This window comes from Convolutriloba macropyga, chromosome 6 (assembly GCF_964194025.1).
Source record: "Convolutriloba macropyga chromosome 6, txConMacr16.3, whole genome shotgun sequence".
NCBI classification, from domain to species: Eukaryota; Metazoa; Xenacoelomorpha; order Acoela; family Convolutidae; genus Convolutriloba; species Convolutriloba macropyga.
Genome location: NC_134473.1, coordinates 46,912,230 through 46,934,157, shown reverse-complemented (window position 1 = coordinate 46,934,157; position 21,928 = coordinate 46,912,230). Strand labels below are relative to the sequence as shown.

The window sequence follows — 21,928 nt, the reverse complement described above, 5'->3', positions numbered from 1 at the left end:
AGTATCAAGGCGAAGAATGGAAAACTGTGAAACACATGGCCTTACCTGTTGTTACTTTCGATATCATTCAATCTTTTAGATTTGAAAAAGCTTCACTTAAGGGAGCTCAATATACTCCGGAGTTTGTAACTGGTTGTACTCGTGAGTTTATATTTGACTCAAACGTTCTGGGAGATGACATTAGGAGAATTTTCTATGATTACGATGTTCAAGAAGTACCAATCTATGAAAATCAGGAATAATATTGGCAGGACGTGGAACTCATTGAAAACTTTAGGAAAATCCCAGCTATTACTGAAAGTCCAGATTCAACAACCAAGAACTTAGAAAACTCGATAACCTCTACGGCAATTTCAACAAGTTGAATCAAAACACCCGAATGTAGTAGGCTCGTGGCAACCAACACTCGTGAAACGCCGCCTGTCAGTTCCTGTCTTGCTCCAAAAAAACGTAAACTCTAAATTAGTCTCTTATAACCTCAAACAGTTATAATCTTGTGAGTTGCAATTGCTCAACCTCAATAAAATATTAATATTACATTACAACATTGTTCGATGTTTTGTTGATGTTTTAATTGTTTGTTCGTCTCTCTAGTTTTCCCTCATTTGATGGCAAAAAATATATTCTGAGAACAAAATACTTTCATAATGACAAATTCAATATGTTATCTTGGCAGGACTCCTGGAAGTTTGGTAGTACAATGTGTGTTCCTGGAAGTTCTTATCCAAATGAATTATACCTGTTAGTTCAAGCGCAAGGCATAATCAGATGATTTACTCCCTTAATGTCTCTTTTTTAGTATAGTAACAAATGTTCACACAGACAGCAACATAACTTTTTTTCTGTACAAAGAATATCGTGAGAAAAGTCAAAGAAGGAACAATTGTCAGCCACTGACATAGTTGGTTTAAAAATCAAACTCGAACTGAAACTCAAACAAATTCCTATAAGTCTGCACTAGTGCTATGCAATTACTGTATTAAACTATAAAAACAAAACCACCAAATGCAAACAGCTGAACATGTAAACTTTTCAGAAATTTTTCATTGACACTCTCGGTCGATCGGTCGTCCAATCACAATCCAATACGACAACTACTTGTTTAAAATGACCTTTAGCAACTATTATAGTGGTTAGTCATAGTAGACATTGTATACTAAAAATAGATTGGTGACTCAGGTTTTTTTTACAAGAACAACAACAACACAACAGCCAGCACTCAACTCCTTTCCTATTACTATATTTTGTTCTCATGCATGATCATTTAAAGGGTTGAAAGAGTATTTGAGAGGACTGACTGATAGCAACAGACATTAAGAATACCACAGACAGTCAACAACTTTTTTTCACTAGTTGGTAAGCCGTGATTGATGACAATGTTTGATTAGAAAACGTTTGATATAATCTTAGTACCAGGTTAAATGATGTCCGCAAAAAATTAACTCAAAGACCTGAAACGCGCTGCAAAATGAATTTCACGCAATTTTAACACTTCAAATTTTTTGAAATTTCCTAAAAATTTTTCGATGATTTTTGAAAAAAAATTTTTATCAATGATTAGGTCCACCAGGTGAGATGAGGTCAACAAAAAATCGTCTTTGAGTCCCGAAACCCAGCGCAAAATGCATTTCACGCAATTTTAACACTTCAAAATTTTCGAATTTTTTTTCATTTCAAAAAAAATTTTTTTTTTCACTGATGAGGCTCACCTGGGCTGATTTCAAAATGACAACCACCAAAACAGCAGTGATACCTCCAAACTAACACTCAAAACAAGCCAAAACCATCAAAAACGTCTAAAACTAACAAAAATACCAACATTTCGAAAAAATTTTTCGTGCCCCCCCCCCCCCCGTTGCAAACACAGGGTGACACAAATGTCCCCCCCCCCCGTTGCGTGCCCAGGAAGACACTATACTACTTACAATTTTACATAAAAATCAATAAACATGAATTTTTGAAAGGATACTCAAAAAATTTTTTGAAACGACACTCAGAAAATGTCTGAAACTAACTGATTGACATTTCAACGTTGTTGACTCACAAGTCAAAAGGGGAAGATATAGGAGCACTAACAGGACTGTGAAAAAATGCCATTTTTTGCAAATTTACCGATAAGTTTACAATTACTATGAATTTTGTGTTAGAATGAAGGCTGCTATAACTATGCTGTTCATATTGCGTTGTTTGAACAGGCCATAAAAACTGAAATACGAAAGCTAAAGCAGAAAAATATTATATTTTAAACAATTTAATTAGGAAAACATTTTTTCCAATTCGTTAAAAAGATTTGCAAAAGACGAATAAATGCGAATAAATGCTATCGAGAACAGAACTGCCAGCTAGCAAAAAGTCCTTGACATTTGGATGGGAATAATGGTTACATTGATGTTACCGAGTAAATTGAATTGAATAAATTATATCATTAGATAGAGAATTTTTGTGCGTATTATATCAAAACTTTCGCTTAGATTTTCCGTTCTAAATGCAACATACGTATTATTTCTTAGAAATACAAAGGCCGATTTCCCACTAAGAATAACTTCCAAAATGGCTCAAAACTGATCGCTTAGCCTAACAAATTCGGTTTTTTGATCGGATTAGTTTAAATTGGTGACCTAGACTAAGACCTGCTAAAAAAGATCAAGCTAGATTTGCCTCCAAGTAAACGATGCTTATTGCCTTGACGTTTCGATATACAGTTGACTGTAGACTGACTATATATATAGATCTCGATGAATTGAATTTACGAAAGACTGCTTTTTGTCAGCTTTATTTTGGCCCCGCGACCGACTTACGAACCTTTTTTAGCCTAATTGTTGTGATAAACTTATTAAAACAGATTCAACTTGTGTTCGCCTTCTGTATGAAACTTGCTCCTAATCAAATGAGAGTTACAAAATGAAAATAAGACGCCTTAAACGCAAGCTACTTTGAACTACAAACTGGGAGCAGTTTATCGACCCAGCCTGTTTTCACTATTTTGCTGAGATATTAGGCGGTCCCGAATACGGGAACCTTGTGTGTGAGTTCGGAAAGAACGTTATTCGAAAGCGAGTTTGGCTCAACGCCTGTTTGTTTGAGTATATATATGAAATACGTAACGCCCTGAAATTTCTGTACAAATTGAAGAGCAAAAAATTGGTTTTCCATTATCGAGACCACCCAATTGTACGAGTTAAAGTGTTTGGAGTGGCCTGAAAAGTTGTGGACATTGACAGTTTATAAATTCTTGTTCCAAGATGAGTCACAAATTATGAAGTGCTGGTTATGGAAAAACGACTTTGTAAATATAAAACACGGAGAGCTACCTCTTCAGTTTGGCCAGGATGTTATAGTTTCAGCTTTTATTGAACAAGGACTCGATAAGGATTATAGACATGCTTGAAATCAGTATTTTCAAAGACAACGACAAGTTGCTGAGTTTGAGTGAAGAGTTGAAGCATATGAAATTGAAAAGTTCTTGGATAGGCGTCAAGTCAAGAGTTCTACAGTGTCCTACTGGCCTGTCAAAACTGATGGAAAGCTGATGCGCACTGGTGTCAACCGAGCGGCCAATCTTCACAAAAACAAACAGAAGAAGAGAAATTACAAAACTTGTAAGACTCATCCAAAGAAATTGTGATGCTTTAAATTGATGATAGAAAACGGCAAATCTAGTAACCCCCTCAATTTTTTTTGGTTTCATTTCTCTAATCCGGTATTTTCAATCCTTCTGGTCACCTTTAACCAATCCCTTATAATTTTTGAGTTTAAAGAACATCTATTTGGAAAATTTTCGGTTGAAAAAGGCGATAAATGTGTTATTGCGTTATATCTCGCTGAATTTGGTTTAAGAAGGCTATAAACGTCTTAAGTTACGCGAAGCAAAAAAAAAAGTTTGAAAAAATTGAGCAAACTTGATAAAATTTTGCAAAAAAAAATTCATAAAGCGTTGATAGATGGCAGATAGAACACTTGTATAAAAAAGGGTAGAATTAAGAGTTTGGCCAAGATTTTGAAATTTTGAAAAAAAAAGAATCAAACAACTGATTTTTTTTGCAAATAAGCGCTTATTCTTGGTAACTTGTAAAAATCGTGCATTTAACATCAAGGTTCGGAGTTTGAGCGAAGCTCAAATCAATTATGTTGTAAAAAACATTATATGGTTTTCATATTAGCTGCAAGTTCACTTCATCACGCCATAAAAACTGCGCCTCAAGTAACACAAAATCGTTACAAACGTAACGTTTATGCATTACCGGGTTTAAGTTTCAACCCTAACGCTTTGAAAGTCCGAAAAACAGCGCAGTTCCAGTTGAGTCATTTCTTTCATGATAAGATGCGCCTAGTTATATGGCATGATGTAGTGAACAATTCGCTTTCACGTCATCGCAGTAACAACAACAAGCCTTTAACACCTTCGCAGCTTATTTCAGTGCTTGAAAACTATCAGGAGCGCATAGAAGCTATAGTGTATTGCCCCAGAGAGGGAACTCCTGATATCTACGATCAGCTCAAGCGTAGTACTCTAGTTACCATCCATTTAGTGAAAGACATTGTGTCTAGACGTAAACAGAAAGATCTTAGTTTACTTAAAGAGTACAGAGCATTACACCAAAGGCCTGCGCTTGAGCTGAAAACACTCACTATAGTCTTAGCTCATAAGAATAACCTCCGGTCCTTGATAACACGCTCCCGACCGAAGAAACTTTCAAAGCGCCGTCGTAAAACGCTTCGCACCCGTCATGCGTTCGAGGAGGCGGAACTCACACAAGCCTTTGATAACCTGAATGTCACTTAGTCTTGCGCTGTTGTGGGAGTCTACCCGCTGACTGGCTGTGTGACTTAGTTAACTCACGAGTTACGGGTTAGTTTGTGGTTGGTTCTCTCCGATAGTGCCTTACTAAACGTTTCGCTCTCCCCATTCTTTGAGTTATTCACCAACGTCCGTTTTCCGCAGGTTATCTGGCTTCGTTTTCCGCTTCCGTCCTTTTGTTTCCGTGTCACTTTGTTTCCTTCTATCCCCCGTTTATCTGTTGTATGATGTAGTATGTTGAATTTTTGCTGTAGTAAATTTTTTCTGCTAGCATGCTGGTTGGTTGTTTAGTCTCGTTCCTTGCTAGGGTGTGACATAAGTTCATTCTGGAGTTACGGCTGGTTTGTTTCGTGACTTTCGCCACATTTGTTTGCTAGCAATTTGTTGTAGCTTTATTAATTTTTGTAGTATGCACTTTTGTTGTCTGGTTATGGTGGTTTGCAAGGGTGTGACTTAAGTTTGTTCTGGAGTTACGGCTAGTAAATTTCCTGACCTTTTCGACTTTTGGTTATACTACATCGTTGCCGTAATATGTTTCATATTTGATGTTTTGATGCCGTTGATAAAGCCCCATAATGTTTTGTGCTAGTTTACCTGGCGGTAGCTCCTCTCCTTCTTTCTGGGGTGTGACTTAAGTTTATTCTGGAGTTACGGCTAGCTTGTTTGGTTGAGTTTGTTGCTGTGGTCTGCTAGCATTGATCTTCCCGCCTCCTCGCTTGTGGTTTACCGTCTCCCTCCCGTGCTATCCCGGCTTCCCGTCCCGTCGCGCGCTAATCGCCCGACGTTTCCGCACCGCCCGTGCCATTTTTCGCATCGTCGCGCGCTTTTCGCTTGACGCTCCCGTTTGTCCGTCCGGTTTCCCGTTGCGGCGTGCGTTACTCGTTCGGCGTTTCTTCCTGTCCGTCCCGTCTCCCGTTCTGCCCCTTTTCGCGCTTCCTGCGCACCGTTCTCTCTTTCTCTCGCCGGGTACTATTGTACTCAACAAACAATTTTGCTCTTTGGCGGTTTGCTAGGCAAACCGTCACACTAGGGTTCGGTATAACCCATTTGTGTTGCGTTGTTGCATGTGTGTGTACTTTACATTAGTACCAAATTAAACTTGTTGTTCCTGTTTTTCTTAAGATCATGACAACTTTGCAGGACAAATTTAACAAACTTTATAGTGCGAGGGCAAAATTAGAGGCTGAAGTAAATAACATTTATGGTGAAATTAACAATGCTGTGGATAAGCAAGACAGGAAAGTTAAGATCGAACGTCTGATTGTGAAGTGCAAAAAAGCTTTTACTAGAGTAGTTGATAAGAATGAAGAGCTCTTTGATCTGGCACAAAGGACTGAAGATCCAGATGCTGCCTGTAGGAACCTTGAAAAATGGTTAGAGACTGTAACAAAGAAAACTGATGAGTTCATTGCTGCTGCTCGAGGGTATATCAATTCGGTCCATGACAAAGAGACAGCAGAGCTGTATACCTCTCACCATTCAAGATCAGGTTCACATATGACTTCCTCAAAAAGATCAAGTCACCGACAACGAGACTTAGAACTATCAAGACTCAAAAGGGAGGAACTTGAGAAACAACATGAGGCAAAACTTCGCATTGCTAGACAGCGTCTTGAAATTGAAAAACAAACAAAATTGCGGGAATTGGAAATTGAGCAGCTTGAGGACGATCATCGCAAGGAAGTAGCTGCTGCAGCCCTAGAGGAAATTGAGTTGATGACAAAATCATCAGCAGGTGGGTCTGGTACAGGCAAAATGAGTGGGCTCTTTACGGAAAGAAGTTCAGTCAAGAGCAAGAAACTTGTTCAAGATTGGGTTAATTCTTCACCGGCCGGGAACAGGGCAGATGTTGCAAAGGAACCGAGTTTGCACTTTTCTGGTTCCATCGCCCAATCCAACCAAGCAATTGTCCAACGACATTCTTCAACTCAACTACCAAACTCACACTCCAATTTCAATACACATGGTCAAGTTGAGGCCAACATCAACCTCCCTGTCCATGAGCCGCAAGATCCAAGTAGTAGAAACAATGTAACCAATGAAGCACATAATGCAAAAACATCATGCAAGAACAGCAACAGTGTCAATATACGCCTCCATCACCAATAAACTTTGGTATGCCAACTCAACTAAACGCCCCAAACACAGCCCGACAACTGTCTCAAGCAACAATGCACTTCGATGGTTTACAGTTAGATCATCAATTCCCGCGCAGGTCGAGCATGCCGTGACAGTTGAATTTAGTGAGCCCTCCGCGTTCACCACCTTTAAATACACTCGTTAATGCTCCGCTAGCACTTAATCCGCAACAAGCACACATAAATGTACCAGCCCCCCATCCCCCGTTCCAAACCCCGCACCACCGCATTCCCCGTTAATCCCACCAGCATTCCGCTTTCCTCCTTCGCCGCCACAAACACTCCCACTACACGCCACTAACCCCGTGGCGAATAATATCAATCGGTTACCCCATTCTCCGCCTGCACCATTCATTTCCTCCGCAAACGTTTTTGTACCTCAATTAATTCATCCACCACCCCCACAAAAGAGTTTTCAGCCCCAAAAGTTTGTCGCCATAACCCACGCACCTCCTGCTCCTCCAGATCCAAATGTCTGGCGTTTTCCGGCAGCAATTCCATATAATGCAGTACCACTTGTACGTACATCTGCAAACTTATACACAGCACAACCGGCCCCGTTATTCAACCCTCATATCACTACATCGCTCCACCCCTCTCATGTACAAGCAGCGGCAGGCGCTCAAAATTAGGTAACATCAGACTTCATGCAAGCGAATCCATTTAGTTCTTCCACAGGTACCGCCCCCGCCTTTGTCACTCCGATCATTCCGCCAACGTATGGAGCTACCGTTCCGAACCCGTTGTGTTGGGGTGGCCCGCCGCATCCCACACCTTCGGCTCCTTCTGTGGACTCTGCGGATTTGATAAAGCAGTTGGCGGAGGCAATTACTTGTAAGAAGAACGATCCACTGCCCGAGTGGAAATTGTCACAGTACAATGGTGATCCACTGCAGTGGCACGAATGGTTCGGACAATTTAAAAGCGCCATAGACGCACAGTCCTTGACTGATGATGTCAAGTTAACATACTTAAAAACGCTTGTAACTGGAAAAGCTAAAACCGCCATCGCTGAGTTCGCATACTGTGGTTTAATGTATAAGGACGCACTTAAGACACTCGAACGTAAATTTGGCCAACCACAGGCAGTATTCAGTGCACACTTAGACAAACTCAGCTCTTTTCCTCCACTTACGATGCACAATAGTGACAACATCATAAACTATTCTGCAACAATTTCAAGCCTTGTTGGGTTCTTTAAATCATTTTCATATAACGCAGACCATAAGAGCGCCTCACTTCTCAACACGGCTATGCAAAAGTTGCCGTCCAGTCTAAAAGAGTCTTGTTCACTCTTCACAGTGAAGAAACATTGGGTTAAGCCCACACTCATTGACTTCAACGATTGGTTGAAGGAGAAGGCGGAGGCACATGATTTATTGAAACAAACTTCATTGAAAGCAAGAACTGAGGATAACACCAACTCAGTTGTAAAAACCAAAGTAGCCTCAAGAACTTTTGCTGCTAATACGCAATCTAAGGGCACTCAGAGACCAGCCTCAACATCGGCAACGCTTGCAACCCCTCGCTGCATTGTGTGTAAAGGTAACCATCGCATCTGGGAGTGTAGGGTATTTAAAGAAAAGTCTCCCACTCAGCGAGCAAGGGTAGTGGCGGAAGCAAAACTGAGTTTCTCATGTTTGAGAGAAAAACATATGTTCAGGCAATGCCCAAATCCTAGGAAAAGCAGAAAGGACGGTTGCAACAGCTCCCATAATACACTACTCCATGGAGCTGAGAGGGTTTATCCATCAAAATCCCCTTCAAACAATAACAATAGTAATTCTAATGCTGGCGCAAATCAAAGTAAACTTTCTAGTGTCCAATCATCGAGTAAGATCACTACTTTGTCATCTGTGTGTAATGTGAAAGGCCTCCTTCAGGTGACTGAATTACAGTTGAAGAGCTCCTCCGGTAAAGATACCACGGCTTTAGTTTTGTGTGATACCGCTTGCAGTAACTCTTGGGTGTCCAATGATCTTGCAAATAGACTTGGTTTGCACGGTACAGCATTGAAACTAACAGTCAAGGGTATAAATACCGAGGAGGTTGTAGACACTAAGTTAGTTGAACTAATTGTAACACCACGCGACAACCAAACATTTGAACCATTTAAAGTCAGCCCTTACGTAAAGGAAGATTTGAATGTAGGCGCCGATGTCTTTAACATTAAAGCACTTCAGGAAACATACCCGCACCTAGCAGTTCTAGACCCAGTTACATATTGCTATGGAAACATCGAGATGATACTTGGACAGGATGTGTATCATGCCATCCGCCCCTTAGAGTACTTCGCTGCCGACGAGAAGTCCTCGCCCTTCGCTGTTCGCTTGCCCATAGGTTGGGTTCTAAGCGGCCCTCTACCGTCGTCTTCAGGTTTAGTCTTGACTTGTTTTAAAGCAAATATGGAGCAGGATTTCGAACTTGCTAGTCAGGTAAAATCTTGGTACGACATGGAGTCGTACGGCACACTTAAGCAAGTAGACCCACGATCCACCTCGGATGCGCGTGCGCATGATATTCTTGAAAACCCAACCGTGCATAATGGAAAAAGGTACAATGTCGGAATGCTATGGGCTGATGATAACATCGGACTGCCCAACAATTATTTCTCAGCGCTTGTTCAATTCAAATCTTTGGAAAAGCGGCTTGCGAAAGACCAGACTTTATGGGAAAAGTACTCGAATACCATCAAAGAGGACTTAGACCAAGGCCACGTAGTAAGGGTCAAAGATGCTCATAAGGTGGAAAGTCGCTCGGAACGAGAGTGGTACCTACCACACCATCCGGTTGTTAACCCGAACAAGCCAGGCAAGGTCCGTAGGGTACTAAACGGAGCAGCTAAATTCCATGGCGCATCTCTTAATAAGTCATTACTCACCGGACCTGACTTACTGCAAAACCTAATCTATGTACTCCTATGGTTCAGACAACATCAATTTGCCGTATCCGCCGGCATCGAGGGAATGTTCCTCCAAGTTGCAGTGTTACCATGTGATCAACCATCATTGCGCTTTTTGTGGCGGGAGGACCCCACATCAAATGTTGTGGTACACCAGTATACGCGCCACATCTTTGGGGCAAAAGATTCGCCCACCTGCGCCAACTACGCACTTCAGCGCACGGCACGCGATAATGCTAGGGAGTACCCAGAAGCTGCGAAAGCCGTCCTTAAGAACTTTTACATGGGCAATTACTTGGACTCAGTGGAATCCCCCGAGAGGGCCCTCATTAGGTCGAAGGAATTGGTACATCTTCTCCATCTAGTTGGGTTCAAGCTTACTAAGTTTGTAAGCAATGTACCAGATCTGGCTGACCAAATTGATGGGTCTGCTCAATCCACTGAACCGAAGGTCATCGTTTCATCAAAGGAGGAATCAATGCACGTGCTTGGGTTTAAGTGGGATCACAACAACGATACTCTGGTTGTGAGCAGGGGTACTAACAGCACCATCACGAAAAGTTTTACACAGCGCTTGGTCCTAAGTCTTGTGTCAAAGGTCTACGACCCAATTGGTCTTGTCGCACCGTTCACTGTTGGTGCTCGATTAATCTTGAAAGACATTTGGCGTGTCAATTGACAAAGTTGGGATGACGAGTTACCTAAAGACACAGTTGACAGATTCCTCGCGTGGTGTGTTGAACTGCCGCGGTTAGCTGAGATCACTATACCGAGAAGTTACTTCTCAGGACCATCCCAACATCTTGAACTCCACATGTTTGGTGATAGCTTGCAAGACGTATTCAGTGCAGTAGGATTTCTTAGGGCTCAAGTAACTTGCACCTCCGGGGAGATTATAACAGAGCTGGCGTTTGTCTTGGGCAAGGCCCGTGTTGAACCTATGAAGGCAATGACAGTTCCTAAGTTGGAATTACAAGCCGCTCTCCTCGCTGCCCGTTTAAAAAATGAAATCTGTCGAGCATTAACGGTTACTGTGGACAAAGTCTTTATGTGGACAGATAGTACAATCGTCTTGCAGTGGATAAACTCAACAAACAAACACCCCATCTTCATTGCAAATCGAGTTAGTGAAATCCTGGAGAACACTAGCGTTGAACAATGGAACCACGTCGCCACTTGTGATAATCCGGCAGATGCTGGCACGCGTGGTATGTCTGCTGAAGTTTTGCAATCAAGTAGCTGGATGAGGGGTCCTGACTTCTTGAGAACTAAGCAATTCCCTTTTGTACCAAATACTGACGTCGTTGATAACATCAAGCTCGGCGTTGTAACTAAGGAACAAGATGATCACTCCATCTCATCTCTAGCCGCATCTGTAACCAAGCCCCCTAAGGAACAAAGCATTAATCTAATCCCGTTTGATAAGTTCAGTTCTTATCAAAAATTACTTCGTGTCACCGCATATGTGCTCCGTCTTTTACCATCTCATGAAAGTTACCGTACGGTAGACGGCATCATAGCCGACCCTGTTGAGCTTGACGAAGCCGAGCGTCATCTCCAGTACTTGGTTCAAGGAGAGTCCTTTAATACTGAAAGAAAGGATCTTCTTGACAACAAATCCGTTAAGAAGATCAGCCGCATTGCTCAGTTTACTCCGTTTATTGGACCTCATGGTCTCATCCGTTCCTCTGGTCGACTCCGACGGCTAGTGGAAATTGACTTTGACACTACGCATCCTATCGTGCTGGATGCGCGTCATACTTTTGTTAAACTGTTTCTGCGGCATACTCATTTGATGAACCATCATCAGGGCATCAATTACTTAAGGTCAAAGGTACAAGAACGTTATGCCATCCTAAAACTACGCTCCATACTGCGTTCCATCAAATCAAACTGCGTCTTGTGTAGAAAGTTCCGTGCAGCAACCATTCAACCTATCATGGCAGACCTCCCAAAGGAGAGACTCGCATACCAGTCTCCTCCCTTTACCAACACCGGGGTTGATTACTTCGGCCCATTCTACGTCACAGTTCGTCGGACTACCGAGAAGAGGTGGGGATTTCTCTTCACTTGTCTCACTACTCGTGCTGTCCATGTTGAAGTTGTCCCCTCCATGGACACTAGTTCCTGTGTAATGGGAGTTGAGCGGTTCGTCTCCCGTCGGGGTACTCCTGCTATGATTTGGTCGGATAACGGTACGAACTTCATTGGAGCGGAGAAAGAGCTCCGTGAAGGTGTGGAAAAATGGAATACGCTTCGCTGCCGAACTTGCCAATAAGGGCATTAAGTGGAGGTTCAACCCACCCAGTGCGCCACACCAAGGTGGCATCTGGGAGAGGTTAGTACGTAGTTTTAAAAGAGTACTGTACACTATCCTCGGTACGCGTCGCCTCACAGATGAGTTGTTGAACACTACTTTTTGTCTGGTCGAATACGCACTAAACTCACGTCCCTTAACGCCCATAAGCCCCGACCCGTGCGACCTAGGCGCAATAACACCTAACAATTTTCTACTCGGTAACCAAGTAACCAGAATTCCGTCTATCGTTGGCGTCGACGAGTTTGATCATCGTAAGCGGTTCGCCCGTGCACAGTCATACCCCAATGCAATTTGGGCACGTTGGCTCCAGGAGTATGTACCTGCGCTGAACCGTAGATCTAAGTGGCAGACGCCTGCCGAGCAGCACCTCAAGGTCGGTGATTTAGTTTGGATCGTTGAGGAAAGCAACCCTAGGGGTTACTATCCAACTGCTCGGATTGAAGAACTTCGGTACGGCTCCGACAGCGTCGCCCGCTCCGTCGTCTTACGCACGTCATCCGGATTGCTCGTCCGCCCACTCGTTAAGCTTGTACCAATCCTCCCAACATTTTCTTCCGGGCCGGAGGATGTTACCGAGTAAATTGAATTGAATAAATTATATCATTAGGTAGAGAATTTTTGTGCGTATTATATCAAAACTTTCGCTTAGATTTTCCGTTCTAAATGCAACATACATATTATTTCTTAGAAATACAAAGGCCGATTTCCCACTAAGAATAACTTCCAAAATGGCTCAAAACTGATCGCTTAGCCTAACAAATTCGGTTTTTTGAACGGATTAGTTTAAATTGGTGACCTAGACTAAGACCTGCTAAAAAAGATCAAGCTATATTTGCCTCCAAGTAAACGATGCTTATTGCCTTGACGTTTCGATATACAGTTGACTATAGACTGACTATATATATAGATCTCGATGAATTGAATTTACGAAAGACTGCTTTTTGTCAGCTTTAATTGACAATCTAAATTGTTTGTCCGTTTTCACCGTTGTTTTTAGAAAGTAACTGTTTTTGAACGTTTTCTTGTAATTATGAACGTTTTTGAATGATAAATGTAAGAAAATGTTTCAAAGAAACTTTTTTGTCTTAGGTAGTGAACTTGTTTTTCTTTTTTCTAGCATAAGATTATGCTTGACCAAAAGCAGGCATCAATAGTTCCAAATTTTTAGAATGGTTTAGAAGTTTATATAAACAAAAACTTATCGCTCTTCTGTAATCAAAACTGGCAAATCAATTTGAAATTAAGGTAATCTGCTGTCATCTGTGAAAATAAATAATTGTTGTCACGATTTTTATCATACTGTTTGGAAATAACATTTTGTTTCATTGCTTTCGAACAGTGGCCAAAACAGCCTTGCCTGCGTTCGACAAGAGGTGAAAAACTACAAAACGGGTCAAAAAACGAAAAACCTTTGACTGTTTTCCCATAGGAGGCTAAGTAAAATGCGTTCGCGCATTATGTTGCAAACCCACTCATCCAGATATTTACTTAGTTGTCTACCAAATTAGGAAGAAATAGGATACTTTCAAAACATCACTTCCGGTTCAAAAACGAAAAAATGCATGAGTTAAAAAAAATAGTTAAAAACTCAAAACAGTATGGCAAATAAATAATGACTCAATTGAAGACCAATGAGACCTGCAATTAACGAGACTACGAGAACAGACAAACAATAAACAAACTTTAAAAAAATATTATTTCAGGCAGAACAAAAACGCAGTATCTACCTACAAAACCTAGTAAAACCTACAAAGCAAAAAAAATCTACATAGCATTCAATAAACACTAAACTAAATAAACTTAAGTGTTCCCCCTGCAAGCAAATGGGGCCTGTCCCTAGTGAGACTAAGTAACAAGTCGGCAAAAAGGGTTAAAAAGTACAAAGTTAAGAACTCCCCAATTTTTTAAAACCAAATAACAGCAAAAATCACAACCATAAGCTTTATCTACAAAAACTCCATATAGGTTTTTTAAAAAATTCCTAGGCTAGCCTGTCATTCATTAGCCTGCGTTGAAAATGTCGTGGGTTTCCGGAAATTTTGGACAAATTGGGCTAAAGAAGCTAATTTGTTGGCATTTTTTTAAATGAAAAACAGATCACCTTTCGAAAAGTATGCCCTCGTTTTCCACTGAAAAGGTCGGATCAAACAGTTCAGCAGCCCTGTTCTCTCTATTTTTTAGATTAAAATTTAGCGTGGATAATGAGATATTGAATTGAAAAGGAAAAGTTAGTTACAGTCATCACTATCTAAAATAGCGCATAGTTGTATGTCTTATAGCAGTAAGCAAACGAGCAAAATATTAGCTCTGACTGCTCGAACAATATTGCTATGTATTCAGCCGCAGCACTGAGTTGATTTTGATGATATTTGAGGCTATTTCTCTGCCAGTGGGCGCGAAATGCCAGCCAGAGGATTGTATCCTCGCAGGGATAGAAAAAGTGATTCTAGTACAAACTCACTGCTTTTTAAGGTAATGGTTCAAAATTTCTGCCAACCGGCTTAGTCTGGTTATTAGTTAATTCACTATTTCAACATATTCTACGGCAATTGCACAGTAGGAATGCGTCGGATAGTACTCAAAATATTTGAGTTTTGTATTGTGTTCAGCACTGCTTCATCTCACCCCAATTTTGAGAAAATTCAAAATTTTCGGCTTCTTGATATGAACTCCTCTTCAGTTGACAAACACAACTCCTTTCCTTCTTTTACCGTTTTGTTGCATCCAGGTATCTGTCTTGTGTGGACAGGTCTGCTTCGGCAATATTTCTATGATCTTCAGGTACCAATGTGTTGGCAAAATCTGCCTCAACAAAAAGCCAATTAGGCAAACTTATGACATCATCGCTCAATTTGGCGTTTTCAATTAAAACTTAATGTATCTGACTGATCAATTGAACATCCAACTCCAATACCAGAATAATAATTATTGATAACAACAAAAACCAAATGCAAGAAATTCATCCCTCTGGGGAAAATAGAAAAAAGTGGTTAAAGTTAAAGGAGAAAGAGTAGTCTCACAATGTTAAATTTTGACATTTTTTGCTGCTCGGCGCACCACATTTTTTAGTTCAAAAATTAGCGTGGATAACGAGATTTGAATTGGAAACAAGTACTTAGATAAAGTCGTCACTATCTAATACAGCGCATTTTTGTAGGTGTTACTGCATTAAGCAAACAAGCGGAATATTAGCTCTGACTGCTCGAGCAATAATGCTATGTATTTAACCGCTGCGCTCAACTGAGCTTTTTTTTGTTTACGGCTGTTGCTCCGTTGCTGGGCTTGAATCGCCCTGTAGCGGATTATCCTCGCAGGCATGGAAAAGTGCGCGCACTACAAATCCACTGCTTTTCGTGGTGATGCTTTACACTTTTTGCCATCTGGCATAGTTTGATTAGTTGATTTGCGACGTTTACTATAGCTTTAGCACAGAAGGATTGCATCAGATAAAACTTTTAAAAAATCAGTTTGTATTTTATGTAGCTCTGCTACGGTTTACAGTTAAAACCAAAACGTTATTGCTAGCAATTTTGACATAATTCAGAAAAGTTGTTGAAAATTTGGGCAATGACTACGGAAACTGTGATCAAAACAAGGGATTTCAGTCGAATAGTCACAAATTTTAAAAACTCTTTTTTCGAGATTCTGATCTTGACGGGCTTTCTAATGCTACCACTCACAACTTTCTACGAAGAATATATCGATCAGCCAAAATCGACTGAACAAAACAAAACCCAATTGAGCCCTTAGTTCATTCCCGCGCTAAGGTGGGATCGGAACAAAAAACGGTTCATTTAAGTTTTTCGGGACAAAATGTCAACTTCCGAAAAGGCTTCAAACATTTGTCAAACTTATAACTGATCAAACTGCATTTCTATTCCGAAAAGCTCAATCCGATAACAACAACATCTAGATTCTTCATGATCAAACTCTAATCGAAATTGTGGACCAAATTATTTTATAAGCGAACAAATAAATTTACAGGAAGAAATGGAAACGGAACATAAACCATATTTTCCAAATCTGCCTTGTTTGATTCAAAGCTCCACATGGAACAAATTTGTAACTGTATAAATTAAACCCTATTTAACAAGATTAAAGCTTATTCGTTCGGAAACTCGAACCAAGATCAAGTCTCTGCAGAATGAGACTTAAATTTTTACGACTTTTTGCACGCTTGGCTTGACTTCTTTCACTTTGAGCTTTCGAGGCGAAAATTTTAACACTGTTTATGGACATAAAAATCCAAAACTCACAGGCGGGTTTCTGTGTTGAAACTGTGAGGATATTGCTTTGAGTAAGAATTTAATTTGAATGTTTGCATTTTAATGAGCCCTTTGGAAATGTTGTTCAAATCCCACTGTTTTCCGTCAACAGAAGCCGTAATTAGATTGAGATCCACTAATCTTCCCAAAATAACCTTTCCAGCCACTCCAACCAACCCCATGTTATTACCATAAAACTGGCCCCATTGTGTTAAATTGCCTCGCGGTTAAATGAAGCCCGTTTTATGACCCAACTTTGTAGCGCACCAGCATTTTGAATGCAGTTTTGTTGAAGTTATTATCGTAAAAACTGAGAGCCGTTTCACTTCAAAGAAGCCTTTTAACCCTTTTACACACTTGCTACTAAGATAGCCGTTTACTTATCGCTTAATCGTTTGAGATAGTTAACGTAATAACATTAATCAACGTTTTACTGGGCGGAGTCACTTATTCGGTATTTTACAATCACACCGCTTCAATACGTAATCAGCAGAATTTGTAACAGCAGAATTTACTACACAACAAAACCTTAGCGCTAATACAGAACAGATCAAGTTTTACATGTATAAATTGTATGTAAGTTTTTTCAATTTTTCATTATCGACAAAATTATTAGAAATATTAGAATCAAACTCATTTGTGATTTCATCTTATAAAGTTATCTTTGTGGATAAAGCTTAAAATTGAAACATTTTTAATCTGATAAACCCATTGAATAATTAAACTGCTCAATTTCTGTACAAAAAATTTCTCATAATTATCCACTGAAGTTGTTTGAAAGTGTTCAATTTATAAAACTAATTTGTTGAAAATTCGGCACCTTGAGTGGATAACTATTATTTAAGCTGTGTCGATAAGCTCAAAGGTCGTAGAGTTCTTCCAAAGTTAAAAAAAATTGCGCTGAAAACCGTTGAAAAACATTTTCAGTGGTTTAATGCGCAATATTAACTTATTTTGGATAAAATTCGGTTTAATAAAAAATCTCTCGAATTTTAACGAATTCTACCGAAATTTACTGAAATTTGCCTTAAAATCTACAACATTTAAAACAGCTTCAATAAAGAAATGAATAAAAAAACGAAGATAGAAAGAAATGAAGATAGAAAATTTTGAAAAAGTATTTTAAGGACGCAAAAGCAACTGATATACAAGATATCAATGAAAGCAATCAATTTTTACTTTTCATTACATTGTAAATCTTCACGCTGTACATAGAAAATTGCGCAAACAAAATTTTAAGCTGGCTTACTAACGTATGGTCAACGTCTTCAAGTAGGGAATTTAATGTTTTTTTATCTTACATAGTGATATGTTCTTAACTTTACATTGACTTTTTGACACTCGCATTTTATCCATACAGGAATGAGAGGAAATTATTAATTAGGGCTTCAAATTCTTTAGTCAGAGAATTACCGTTTACTTGTTCAAACTCTGTGCTAATTTTGTTTCAAGACAGCATAATTCTTCAGCTCAAAACTAGTTCTACAAGACGGGCAAATGCCTTTCTGAAACGAAAATGAAAATTTTTAATAACTTGTTAGCGTACATGTTCTGTCAGAGAGTAAAACCTGGAGGTAAAATATTTGTTATATAAATGTTTTGTTTTTCAGCTTCTGTTGTCTTTAAAAGTATTTTTAATGTTATAAAACTATATTCTTGTTTGGATAAGCAGGTGTTTGACACATTTGTATACTAATTGTGCTGCGCACTATCTCCGACAACTTGAGACACATCATAAATTTCTGATTTGTATCTCAAAGCCGGCAGTCAAAAACTCCTACCAAAGAACAAAGTGCCTTAGTGTCCAAAGACAATAAACAGTACCTGCTAAAGTAGCGATGTAAAAGTGAACCCCAGACTAACTTTGCCAGCTGCACGTTTGAAGCGAAAAGCAGAAAACCTTGATACCAGATTAAAAACTCTACATCAAAGTGACCCAGGTTTAAAAGTAAGACGTCTTTGTTGAAACAACTTATCGAAGACATTAGTAACCTGTTTTATATACGCTGCACGTATATTTTAAGTCAAACAAGTTTGCGAATGATCCAGCAGTGTTTTTGGCAAACACCTCAGAAAAATTTTGTCCTTTGTCGGAAAGGTTGATTTTATAATGCAATTATAAAGCATCTCAGAAATTCTATGACCGTGCATACATTTTGTCGCGCACTCCTCTACACATCGAAAGCACTCGATAAGCACCAAACCCGACCTGAGGATAGTAGCAGACATGGGAACAAAGGGATAACAATTCTGAGTCGGATTGAAACTTCACAATGTTCCTCTGACAGTACCGCGGCTTGATGATGTAGGAAAATTTGATAAATACGATGGCGAAGTGATCTTTGTTTAAAGGTGCAGTAGATGTGAATTTTTTTTCAATTTTTCATTATCGACAAAATTATTAGAAATATTAGAATCAAACTCATTTGTGATTTCATCTTATAAAGTTATCTTTGTGGATAAAGCTTAAAATTGAAACATTTTTAATCTGATAAACCCATTGAATCATTAAACTGCTCAATTTCTGTACAAAAAATTTCTCATAATTATCCACTGAAGTTGTTTGAAAGTGTTCAATTTATAAAACTAATTTGTTGAAAATTCGGCACCTTGAGTGGATAACTATTATTTAAGCTGTGTCGATAAGCTCAAAGGTCGTAGAGTTCTTCCAAAGTTTAAAAAAATTGCGCTGAAAACCGTTGAAAAACATTTTCAGTGGTTTAATGCGCAATATTAACTTATTTTGGTTAAAATTCGGTTTAATAGAAATCTCGAATTTTAACGAATTCTACCGAAATTTACTGAAATTTGCCTTAAAATCTACAACATTTAAAACAGCTTCAATAAAGAAATGAATAAAAAAACGAAGATAGAAAGAAACGAAGATAGAAAATTTTGAAAAAGTATTTTAAGGACGCAAAAGCAACTGATATACAAGATATCAATGAAAGCAATCAATTTTTACTTTTCATTACATTGTAAATCTTCACGCTGTACATAGAAAATTGCGCAAACAAAATTTTAAGCTGGCTTACTAACGTATGGTCAACGTCTTCAAGTAGGGAATTTAATGTTTTTTTATCTTACATAGTGATATGTTCTTAACTTTACATTGACTTTTTGACACTCGCATTTTATCCATACAGGAATGAGAGGAAATTAATAATTAGGGCTTCAAATTCTTTAGTCAGAGAATTACCGTTTACTTGTTCAAATTCTGTGCTAATTTTGTTTCAAGACAGCATAATTCTTCAGCTCAAAACTAGTTCTACAAGACGGGCAAATGCCTTTCTGAAACAAAAATGAAAATTTTTAATAACTTGTTAGCGTACATGTTCTGTCAGAGAGTAAAACCTGTAGGTAAAATATTTGTTATATAAATGTTTTGTTTTTCAGCTTCTGTTGTCTTTAAAAGTATTTCTAATGTTATAAAACTATATTCTTGTTTGGATAAGCAGGTATTTGACACATTTGTATACTAATTGTGCTGCGCACTATCTCCGACAACTTGAGACACATCATAAATTTCTGATTTGTATCTCAAAGCCGGCAGTCAAAAACTCCTACCAGAGAACAAAGTGCCTTAGTGTCCAAAGACAATAAACAGTACCTGCTAAAGTCGCGATGTAAAAGTGAAAACCCTGACTAACTTTGCCAGCTGCACGTTTGAAGCGAAAAGCAGAAAACCTTGATACCAGATTAAAAACTCTACATCAAAGTGACCCAGGTTTAAAAGTAAGACGTCTTTGTTGAAACAACTTATCGAAGACATTAGTAACCTGTTTTATATACGCTGCACGTATATTTTAAGTCAAACAAGTTTGCGAATGATCCAGCAGTGTTTTTGGCAAACACCTCAGAAAAATTTTGTCCTTTGTCGGAAAGGTTGATTTTATAATGCAATTATAAAGCATCTCAGAAATTCTATGACCGTGCATACATTTTGTCGCGCACTCCTCTACACATCGAAAGCACTCGATAAGCACCAAACCCGACCTGAGGATAGTAGCAGACATGGGAACAAAGAGATAACAATTCTGAGTCGGATTGAAACTTCACAATGTTCCTCTGACAGTACGGCGGCTTGATGATGTAGGAAAATTTGATAAATACGATGGCGAAGTGATCTTGGTTTAAGGGTGCAGTAGATGTGAACTGACGTGCATTGATGAATTCTTGTGATTGAAGTGATGTTGTACAAAGATGTAGTTGTTTATCATGTGCAACATGTTCGTTATATTGAAACTGTGTGATTAATAATTAGCATCCATCTGCGTTGTATTTTGATATCCTCACTGCAAATAGAAAAGGTCGTATTCTTGATATACACGGCAGAGAGCATTGTTTTGCGTAAAATTTGGTTTATGTAGCCGTTGGCGCAGTCGAAGAAGTGTTAGGACCTGTGCCGAAACGTCTCCGTGAGCCTAGTCTTCAGCGGAAAATGGACACACTCCAAAAGGAGGTCCATGTCGCGTTGCTCCATAATCTCGTTCTTGGTTTCGCCAATTCTACATTTCACGGAAGTCCTTTGAGTGTGTTCTCAGGGGTGTCGGGATGCAGTTGATGCGTTCTGGGATGTGGATAGCCCGCCAGGTGTTTATTTCAAGGGGATTAGCAAATTGATGGAATAGAATTATTGGCCCCGTGAACTTTTAATAGGTTCTTTGCGTTGGTGCGAAGGAGTTTTTGTTGAAGTTGTCGGGATGAGGACTGTAGGCCTCTAGGTGGACAGTATATAGGTCTTTGGGATGGGGTGGACGACTGTGGCCCCTTGACCAGAAATATTCTAACTGTATAGGCCCCTTTTTGCACGGGGCACGGACGTCTCCGGGGTGAAAGGTCCGTGCATGGATCGTTGTCTGTCGATGTTGGTTGTCATATGGAGGGAGTTGGGGGATCGCCTGTTGTGGCTGTGATGCAGGTGCTTTCGGGCTGTTGTACCTAGGTTTGGCTGTGATGTTGGCGCTGATGGCGCAACGAGCATTTTAAAGGTGGGTAAGCCAGCTGTTGGGAACGGTTTTGTAGCATTCTTACTCTACTCGAGTAGGCCCAGTTGGGTACAAACGTATCTGAGATCGAACGCTGTGTGTGTGCTGCCATGACATTGTCGACCCAAATTTCTGTTGTAGGTTTGGGTCTTGCGGATTTTGTGATTGAGGGCTGTTGTGACGAGCTCTTTAATTGCGGCGTTCTGATCGGTTTGGGAAAGTTAGAGTAACTCCCATTCAAGAAAGCTCCCAAAGCGCCTGATTAGGAAGGACGATGAAGTGGCGGGTGAAGGCAGAAGGTTTACCCACGAAAAGGTGGCCGCGGTCACAGACTGTTGCTGAGGTGAGGCCTGCAACATCGTGAACAGTGTCGGTGTCTAAACTTTTACACTCTTTTTCAGGCATTTGGATATCCAATGCTAAGGCTGGCAGTGGTGAGAGTAGGATATTTTTTTCTACCTGAAGCAAAGCAAGTCGAAATCTGCTGGTTCAAAATTTGATAGAATCAGTGATCCGG

The 21,928-nt window shown here is 39.7% G+C and overlaps 2 protein-coding genes across 3 annotated transcripts in view; both read left to right on the top strand.

Annotated features, from left to right (window-relative positions):
* Positions 1–2,819: 2,819 nt before the first annotated feature.
* The window catches only part of LOC142341003 (MOB-like protein phocein), a 307,874-nt gene continuing 288,765 nt past the window's right edge, over positions 2,820–21,928 (top strand). Inside the window, exon 1 of the mRNA XM_075391815.1 lies at positions 2,820–2,838. The gene's annotated coding sequence lies outside the window, so the exon portion shown is untranslated. The remainder of the gene's footprint in view (positions 2,839–21,928) is intronic.
* LOC142341004 (uncharacterized) overlaps positions 16,550–21,928 on the top strand; it is a 47,344-nt gene continuing 41,965 nt past the window's right edge. For both annotated transcript variants that reach the window (XM_075391817.1, XM_075391816.1), the window contains exon 1: positions 16,550–16,995. The gene's annotated coding sequence lies outside the window, so the exon portion shown is untranslated. The remainder of the gene's footprint in view (positions 16,996–21,928) is intronic.